Below are 9,783 nucleotides of genomic sequence, written 5' to 3' on the forward strand. Positions count from 1 at the left end.
ACTCGTGGCTTGCTTGACTACTATCCTGCCTGTTCCTGATTTTCCCTGCCTGTGTACCATACCTGGCTTGTCTGACTACCTGCTTGGTGAACTGACCCTGGCTTGCATGACTACGTGTTTAGTGAACCGAACATGGATGTGTCTGTCAATCCATCCTACATTAACCCCTGGTATCCTGTGTTACATGTCTAGGAATTCCACCTGCAGTTCACCTTTACAAGTGTACGGTTATTCTACTAGGCTTTGCTATCTACATTCAGAGCCTATACTGGAGCCTCCACACTGTTGGGATAAACCAAGTTACTGTTCACTTATGTTCAGGGGTGATTCAGGGCGAATTTCTGCAGTGTGTGCTGAATACTAAAATTTATGAGGTGGGGAAAGCTAAACTTATTAGTGTTATAATAAGCATTGTTTCATCGGTTAAATGTGTTTTTGACAGAGCATAAAATACATAGAAAGTTAAATTCAATGAATGTTGTGTTCCAACTAGATGACACATTTCATTATGTTTCATGTCTGCACAATTAAAATAACATCTATGTTTCCAATGCACTTTAAGAATTCTAGTTTCTATTTCTTAAAACATTGTCATGTTTTTCAAATATGGGAAATACTCCAATAAACATGAAATTAAAAAAAGAACTGTATGTCATATTCCATGCTCGCAAGCTTGAGGGAAAGGGGTGAGGACAAACATAAGGAACAAAGAAAAGTCAAAGGTAGTGTGGTGGTTGTATCAGTGAAGTTTTAGCAACTAAGATGGTATGCTTCTCTGAAGAAGTGGGTTTTGGCAGGGAAAAGTTTGGTGGAAGTAGGTTACAGATGTATGGGGCAGCACAAGTGAAATCTTGAAGATGGGAAAAGGAAGAGGTAATAAGTGCCTTAGCCCATTGGAAGAACTTAAGATCGAGTAGGGGAGTATTTGTTTATGAGGGCAGAAATGTATGGAGGAGCAGTGGTATGGAGGGCCTTAAATGTTAGTACAAGGATTTTCCATATAATTCTAAAGTTAATAGGGAACCAGTGGAGGATTTTACAGAGTGGGGAAGCAGAAGAAGAGCGCCGTGCAAGGAAGATAAGCCTAGCAGCAGCATTTAGGACAGACTGTAGAGGAATGGCAACCAGAAGAGTGTAAATGAATGAACCAGAGCGTTTAGAGATTCTTGGATGAGGAATGGGCGGATGTGAGAGATGTTTTTTAGGTGCAAGCAGCAGGATCTGGCGAGGGACTGAATGTGAGGGATGAATGAGAGGTTTGCGTTAAAGATGACCCCAAGGCATCCGGCCTGGTTAGTAGGAGAGCTAGTCATGTTGTTAATGGTGATAGAGATTTCAGGTACTGGGTGGAGATGGAAGGAGGGAAGATAATGAGTTCAGTTCTTCTTTTCTCTCTCATCTTCTTTTTTATTTTCTCTCTTCTAACTTTGTCCACATCTATGCGGAAATAACCTGGCATGAACTTCCACCAAAATGGCAGTGCTTCCTCGAATCAGATGCATGGACAGGAGCCTTAGTGGCATCTTGTGTTAGGAAGGGATGGATGCAGATATATGTTTAAGATGAAGGCAGTAGTTTTTTGAGACAGACTGAATGTGGGGAGTGAATGATAGGTCAGAGTCAAGGATGACACCAAGTCAGCGAGCTTGAGGGGATGAGAGATGATTGTACCATTGACATTAAGGGAAACTGATGAGGGAATGTTAGCATTGGAGGAAGGGAATATGAGGCGTTCCGTTTGTAAGAAATTACGTTTTACGAAACATCCAGTTAGAGACAGAGGAAAAGCAGTTAGTTACACGGTCTAAGACAGAAGAAGACAGATAAGGAGATGATAGGTACTATAGATCTGGGTGTCATCAGCATACCGGTGGTATTGAAAGTCAGAGGTTGTGATTAGTTTGGCAAGTGTAAAGAGAAAATAGAAGAGGTCCTAAAACTAAGCCTTGGAGTACCTCAACTAAGAGGTGAAGGGGAGGGGAAGTGTTACTGGAGAGGGAAACACTGAAGGTATGATCAGAAAGGGAAGATGTGAAGCAGGATAGAGTTGAAGAGTTTGAAGGAGAAGAGGAAAGTCCATAGCAGCAGAAAGATCAAGTATGATTAACAAAGAGTAGTGACCTTTGGATTTATCAGTGAGAAAATTTTTAAATCAGAATCCAGATTGAAGAAGGTCGAGTAAGGAGTTGGAGTAAAGAAACTTAGTTGGGTACAGACAATTTCTTTAAGGAAGCTTGGACGCAAGAGGAAGTAGAGAGATGGGACGGTAGTTGGCCAGATCAGTCGGGTCAAAGGAGGACTTTTTTAAGATATGAGTTATGGTAGCATGCTTGAAGGAGGATGGGACAGATCCAGGAGATAGGGAGCGGTTAAAGACATGAGCTAGTACGGAGACCAAGATAGATGAGAGAGACTGGATAAGGTTAGAAGGGATTGTGTCAAGGAGACATGTGGTTGCACAAGAGGAATGAAGAAGAGCATGAACTTCATCTGTGATAGGAGAGAATTGGTTAAATGTAGTGAAGGAAAATGTGTTCAACGAATAGGAGGGCGAAAAGTCAAAGGGAGGGGAAGTGTAGGTGGAAGACAGTGCTGATATTTAATATCAGAGAGTTTCGATTTTATTATTGAAGTATGTTGCAAAGTGTAAGGCAAGTTAGTGGAAGGGGTAGTTGCAATAGGACGAAGAAGGTAACTGAAGGTAGTGAAGAGAACTTTACATTATGTGACAAGGAGATAAGGGGGTGAAATAAGTTTCCTAGGCAAGGGTGAGAGCAGAATAGTAGGAGTGTAGCATGAATTTGTAGAGCAGGAAGTCAGCCATAGAATGAGACTCCTTCCAACTATGTTCAGCAGTGTGAGAACAGCATCATAGGTGTCGGGTTACTTCTGTGTGCCAGGGTTGGAAACGTGAGACTCATGAGAAGTGAGTAGTAGTAGGGGCTACATTGTTAGGCATGATATGTTTGATATGGGAGAGAGGAGATGGAGTAAATCAGTAGAGGTTCATCTCAGGTTAGGCATGGTTTTTGGTGTAGCAGGGAAGGAGTAGGAGGCAAAGTGAGAGAGCAGGATAGAAAGTGGTGGTCAGAGAGGGGGAAAAGGGATTTAGAGAAGTTACAGAGAGATCACATGCTAGAGAAAATAAGGTCCAGGGTGTGAACATTATTATCTAGGGGAATTAATATGCTGTTCAAGGTCAAAAAAGGAGGTAATGGAAAGAAATGTACAAGCTACGGGACTCAAAGGGGTATCTACTGCAATGTTGAAGTCTCCAATGATGAAAGGACATCAGAGGAGAGGAAGTGGGGTAGCCATGAGGAGAAATGATTTAGACAAATGTTAGTAGGGCAAGGGGGAGAAGTATATAATCGCAATGTGTAAGGAGATGGGATTAAATAACAAGACAGCATGGACTTGAAATGAGAAGAAAGGCAGTGATGGAACATAAGGAATAGGTAAAAAAGTGCAGGTAGGGGAAAGTTGGATGCCAACCTAAAAATTGCAAGTGGTGAGGGACAAATACAGATATAGTGTGGATGTGGTTGGAGGGAGATAAAAGTTAATAACTTTGTTTGGGATGTGAGTAAAATGATGGTGGAGCAAACATAGTAACCAGTATGCATCAGTTAATGACTGTTCAGTATTGAGTGAAGAGAGCTTCCAAGTTCCTCTTTGTCCTTCCTCCTTGGTGAACTCCCTTAGTAAACGTCTTAAATTGGCACTTAGTAAACTGGTATCCAAATGGAAAAGGGGTTGTACCTCCAAAGTCAGTTCTTATATAGGGAAGCCTTCTTTTTAGTTATTTGCCAATTGATTAATTACCCCGAAGTAAAATCACAGACACATGGGGGAGAGGAGATAATTGCTAAGAGAGTACTAATTATTTGTGGTCACATTTGTTTTTAGCCTCGGTCATTGACTTGGTATGTTTATACTATGTATAACTGTTCTGTATTCTCCCTTAACTTAAATTAACCTTACTGTGTAAGAACTTTGATTTGCAGTTTAGTTTCATGTAAAAATATTGGGTTATTTAGCATATTTTAAGTAAACCTAGGAAGGAAACATAAAATCAACCTAGTGTTAATTTTTGCATACAATATTTCACATGCAATATTGTAGGCATGCAGTAAAAATCACCCTATATGGTTATAGAGAAATAAACTTCACTCCTTTATCAACATACAGCTGATATCAATTAGGACTTTGAACAGTTCATCTTCAAAAGCAAATTATTAGTTATGTTGTTAACACTAAGGTGAACTCAGGTTAAATGTGCTTTGTAGGTTGAGCTGTACATAAAAAAATTATATTCATAAATGAGGGTAGAATATAAGCTTAAAATTGAACAATATGCAAACGTAAGAATAACATGAACACTGGCACAGAAGGAGAAAAAAAGCCTTGTTTTGTGAGCTTACAATCAACATATTTTCATATAACACTTAAACTGAGATGCTAAATTATAGTTATAAAGTGTGCCTCATTTCTCACTGTGATGTACCTTTCATACGGTCATATATTTCTTGAAGACTCAAGAAGTCCTTGAGTCCTTGAAGACTCAAGGACTTCTTCCAGAGAGTTTAAATGGTGGTCCAAATGAAAAACTTGCTGACTGCCACTAGGGGGATACCAATTACACCTCACTGGCCAGACTTGTGATGGCTGAAAAGTTTCTCTTTGGCTGATCCTCCTGTGCAGTTTAAATGTTGGTTCTTGACTGCTCATGTGGGTGAAATGGATGTGATTTTTCTAACTACCCAAGTGATCTAAGATTTGAGAATCTCCTCAGTGGTTTTGACCATGGGGAAAGCTTTTTAGTGCTACCTGTCCTCAGCTGAGCTAGTCTGGCATGATCTGTTTTTTTGTTTCTTTGTGGTATATATGCATCTGGGCACCTGACCGGCATGAATAATTATTTTACAGTGGTAGATATCTATGGTGCGGTCTATCATTGTTCTATTGCATTTGTGATCATTAAACCCAAGTACCTATATATTAGACTTGGGCACCAGGGGGCTCTTCGTGTTCGTCTTCATGCTCGTCTTCTCTTCGGGCGAATATTTGTGGACATTCTTCGTGTTCGTTTTTTCTTAGTTTTTTCCGGTTAAGGGGTTAATACGGGGTTAACGCGTACCGCAGCAGCTCTGGCGCCAGGAGTTTAAATGTCCGTATGAGCAACTCTATTGGTCGTCAGCAGGGGGCTCGTCTGCCAATGGTTGATGGCAGACGAGCCCCCTGCTGGCGACCAATAGGGTCGCTCATACAGACTGTTAAACTCCTGGTGCCGTAACTTGTCCGGCAGATGCCATTGGTCTCGCTGTTGGTCGCTCGTACAGATTTTTAAAACCCCAATGCTGCAACTTACCCTGCAGATGCCATTGATCTCCCTGTTCTATCAGTTAAATGTCCGTACGAACGACAAATAAAGTTGCTTGTACGGACATTTAACTGATAGAACAGGGAGACCAGTGGGATCTGCTGGGTAAGTTGCAGCATTGGGGTTTTAAAAGTCTGTACGAGCGACTCTGTTGGTCGCTTGTACAGACTTTTAGGCTCCTGGTGCACTTGTTGCACCTTAAGGGGTTAAGGGGCCGTGCGAGTGAGCCTATTGGTCGCTTGCACGGCCCTTTAACCTACGGATTTCCGCTCATGTTTTCTAACGCAGCATCGAAGGGGTTAACGGGAGCGGAAATCCATAGGTTTGCTGTCAGGTGTTACAAAGGCCATGTGAGTGAGCCTATTGGTCACCTGCAGGGTCTTCCTCTGGCATCAACCAATTGCGGATTTCCACTTCCGTGAACTGCCGCGATGCCAGGGTAAGTTAGAAGGGGGGGAGACTGGTAGATGAAGACGATCACGAAGATCTTCATGGTGTGTGTCTTCGTCTTCGCCTACGGTTTACCGCCGCTGTCTTCTCTTCGGCGTGTCTTCGGAACGAACACGAAAACGCACTCTTCGTGTTCGTTTTCATGTTCGCCCGAAAACAAATGCACAAGTCTACTATATATGGCTATGGTTTTTAAAGTGCTGTAGTAAGATCCTTACCAGACTCCTTCTTGTATTACGCAACTGGAAGATTTTTTTATATATAGTTAACACTTTTAACCTTTGGTACTGGCAGTTGGTTGCCAGATGCTCCTAAATTTATGTCAACGGGAGCCTAGTGAGTTATTTTGCCACCAATTTTGTTGCTGTAGTGCTATGGTATGCCAGGCGGTCATTTTTGTCTAATTTTCCATTATTACTGTTTTGTCTTGTATAATTACGTATACCAATGATGATATTTCACCACAGCTGCATGCAAGTTGTTACATATGTTTTAATTAACATTCAGTGTTAATTTCTTCACTATTATAATTACATTATACAATGCCTTTTAGGCAGAAGTCAATTATGTCCAATTAAGGTCAAAACCCCATGATTATATACAAAAAAAAAAAGAATGTAAATGTATATGACAAGCTAATAACATGAAGAAGTATATTCATATCTCTAATATATTCTTTTATGTTAATATTTAATGAATACAAATAATTAGCATTTTCTTTTTTGCTATGAAATAGCAATACATTTTTGTGGTGCAGATATTCTTATGTTTTGTAATATTCTTTTATGATGAGTGCTCAAGATAACTGGGCTTTGTGCATCAAAAGAAATTATCCATTTCTAATTTTCTTCTCACATAATGTGATCTATTATATGCTAAAAAAAAGTGCCAAAAATAAAGTATTACATTTAAGTATAGATTTGAGATTTGATATTGAGATTAGGAAATAAGTGAACATTGGTTAGGCATCTTTATTTACAGGGTCTTTTACTTCAACTAGAAATGATAGCTTAATAAACTAATGCAAATGAAAACTCTCTTTTATATAAAGGGGAAAATATAGCTCATAATAATCTAACTTCATTTTTAACAGTGCATTGAGAACAGTATAAAAAAAACTAATCTGAAAGCTCCACATGTGATGCTTAGTGATGATGTCCAGCTTTCCTCCATCCTTTATTTTTAAAAGACTGAGCAGGAGGTTACAATACAATCTGTTATTGAAAGCTTAGGTAGCCCTGATAAATCCTAGACTAATCCTCTTTAACTTGGCTCTGCCCATGGCTTCTATTTGAAAGAGGAGGGTGAAGCAGCAAAGTTAGGAGGTCCCTAGGAATGACAATCAATGCTTGCTACATCATTACATAAACCATTCCCAAGAAAACTACAAAACATGATTGCAAAAGACCTATATGTAAAAACATATTTTTTTTAACAATGAAGTACAAGACACTTGTTAACCTATTTCTGCTCTAAAATGCCAACATAATTTGATCACCAACATAATTTGAAATCTACCGAGTATAATAGTACATCTAGATTACACACAATTGTCTCTATTTTTAAATTTCATGTATGCCTTAATTTCTATTTCTCTCTTCTTTTTTTCCAGGTAAGAGGAAGAAGAGACCTCCTTCTCCTAGAAGAAATAAAAAAATCTGTTAAGGACTGTGGTGACTGTAAAATAGTTTTAAAGCCATATTTATATAACTGTAGTTTAAAATATATTACACTAAAGCATATTTCAATGGAAAGGGAAACTACCAAGAAAAATATTTTATATGTACAAAGTTTTATTTTATTGTAGCAAAAATCTATATCACTTATAGTCTACTCAATCTTTATTTTGATTTGCCATTAAACTGTGTGAATCTGATTATTTTTGTTTTGATATAAACTAACACTGGATCATTTTATTGATCTGTTTTGCTTACATTCACGCTATACTGATTTTTTTTCTGGATATTCCTTTTAAGTTCTGAATGGTAATCTTAGCCATAATTGTGGTGGACGACTTGTCACATATAAACATCAAACCTCTGTAAGCTTCATCACAATCTGGTCAAAATTTCACACGTTGCCCAATGAGTACTCCCGGATGAGTACCTGGTGAAATAAAAGAGGAGCAGTTACTAGAATTCCTTTGTGAGAACAATCACACTCCCTGCTGCACCTTTGAGTAGGCATAAGTTTGGTGTGAGTGAATCAGCCTCCCCAGCCTGCTGTGCAGTTCTTTGTAGGTTGAGAAAGGTATATTAATTAATTAATTAAGCCAAGCTGAGATAATAGTAATAATAATGTTTAAAAAGAAAAATGCTAAACTTTAGTTGATTTTCCCAAATCAGCTTGCTAACAGCATTGAATGAGTTGTTACAGTTTTATTTTTATGAGCTTAAGCTATACCTAATTGTTTTTCCTGATAATCCTCCTTTAAGTGATGTACGAGTACACTGAATCCAGAGCAGAAAATCATCAGCTCAAAATGTATCATTACAATTTCATAAATTTACAAGCAGAGTATTATAGAAAGCAATTCCGTTCTTTGCAGTGGTTTGAAATAATTTACAAATGTAACAATAAAGTAGTTTCCTCTTGCATTTCTGGTAAGCCTGGCAAAATGTAATATGGGTTGTAATGCGATCTGCAAGATCATCTCATTTATTTAAAATTACCAGTTCTAAATAATTCTAATTGTAAAACTGCATCAACAAATGACTGATTGAGGTTAGCACTCTTGACTATCACAAGCTGTACAAGCAATAATATATAAGAAATTATGGTTGTTTTACTTATTGTTTTGGTGTAATACATTCTAATAAAATATTAAAATCAGATTGATGTTAATGTTTTGAAGCAAAGTATTTATGATTCTCGAAGTCAAAAAATAAATCTATGATGGTCATTTAATATTATGGACTTGCAAATGACATTGCTAACCAAAGAATAAAGTTATGTAATATTTGGATGCTAATATTTCACAATTGGTTTTGAAGTTCTTGTTGTTCAGACAAACAAATGCCCTTGATTAATTGATCATCAGCAAGTGTAACAGTTTGCTGGCATGGATAATTCAGATGTGTGTTAGCACAATGCCAAGGAGGAAATGTATCAGCAATGATCTTAGAGATGCAATGGTTGCTGCCCATCAACTGGGAAGGGTTATAGGGCCATTCAAAACAATTTAGTCCAAAGTTCAAAATTATTCAAAAGTGGAAAACTTGTCAATCCTCCCAGGAGTGGATATCCCAGCACATTCACCACAAACACCTCACACCAACTGTCAAGCACAGTGGTGGAGGGGTGATGATTTGGGCTTGTTGGCAGGGTCCTCACCCTTCTCCCTGCTCCATTACTTGCTTTTCTGTTCAGAAACAGAAAAACCTCAGTTGATACTAACTAGCAGCCTTTCATTCCTTTGTTTCCAGGGTTACTTGCTAATCAGCCAGACCCCTTTCCTGCTGTGCTCTTGCTATTTAGCTGCAATGGCCCAGTATCTCTCTGACCTTGTGTGGTCTCTGACTTTCAAGCGCATTTACCATTCTTTCTGCTGTTTATCCATGTTGACCCTGGCCTGGCTGACTTACCACTCTGATTCCTGGTTCCTGATTCCTGGCTCTGTTCCTGACTACAATGTCATCTAGTATTCTGACTTCGGCTCGTCTGATTACTGATTTTGGCTCCTGCTTTCTGGCTGTGTGTTTTGATTACGTCTCTGAATTTTGTTATTTATATTCAATAAAGGTGTGATTAAACTGCACTATAGTCTCTATATGGTTTTGTGGTTTCTAACACTTGTTTTACAGCCAGAGAACCTGGGAACCTAGCAGTCATTGAGTCGACCATGAACTTCTTTGTATATCAAAATGTTTTAGAGTCAAATGTTAGGCCAACAGCTAAAGCTTGGCCAAGATTGGGTCATGCAACAGGAAAATGATCTAAAGCAAATCAAG

This window comes from Sceloporus occidentalis, unplaced genomic scaffold (genome assembly GCF_023333645.1).
Source record: "Sceloporus occidentalis isolate IW3139 unplaced genomic scaffold, rSceOcc1.0.p SCAF_19, whole genome shotgun sequence".
NCBI lineage: Eukaryota > Metazoa > Chordata > Lepidosauria > Squamata > Phrynosomatidae > Sceloporus > Sceloporus occidentalis.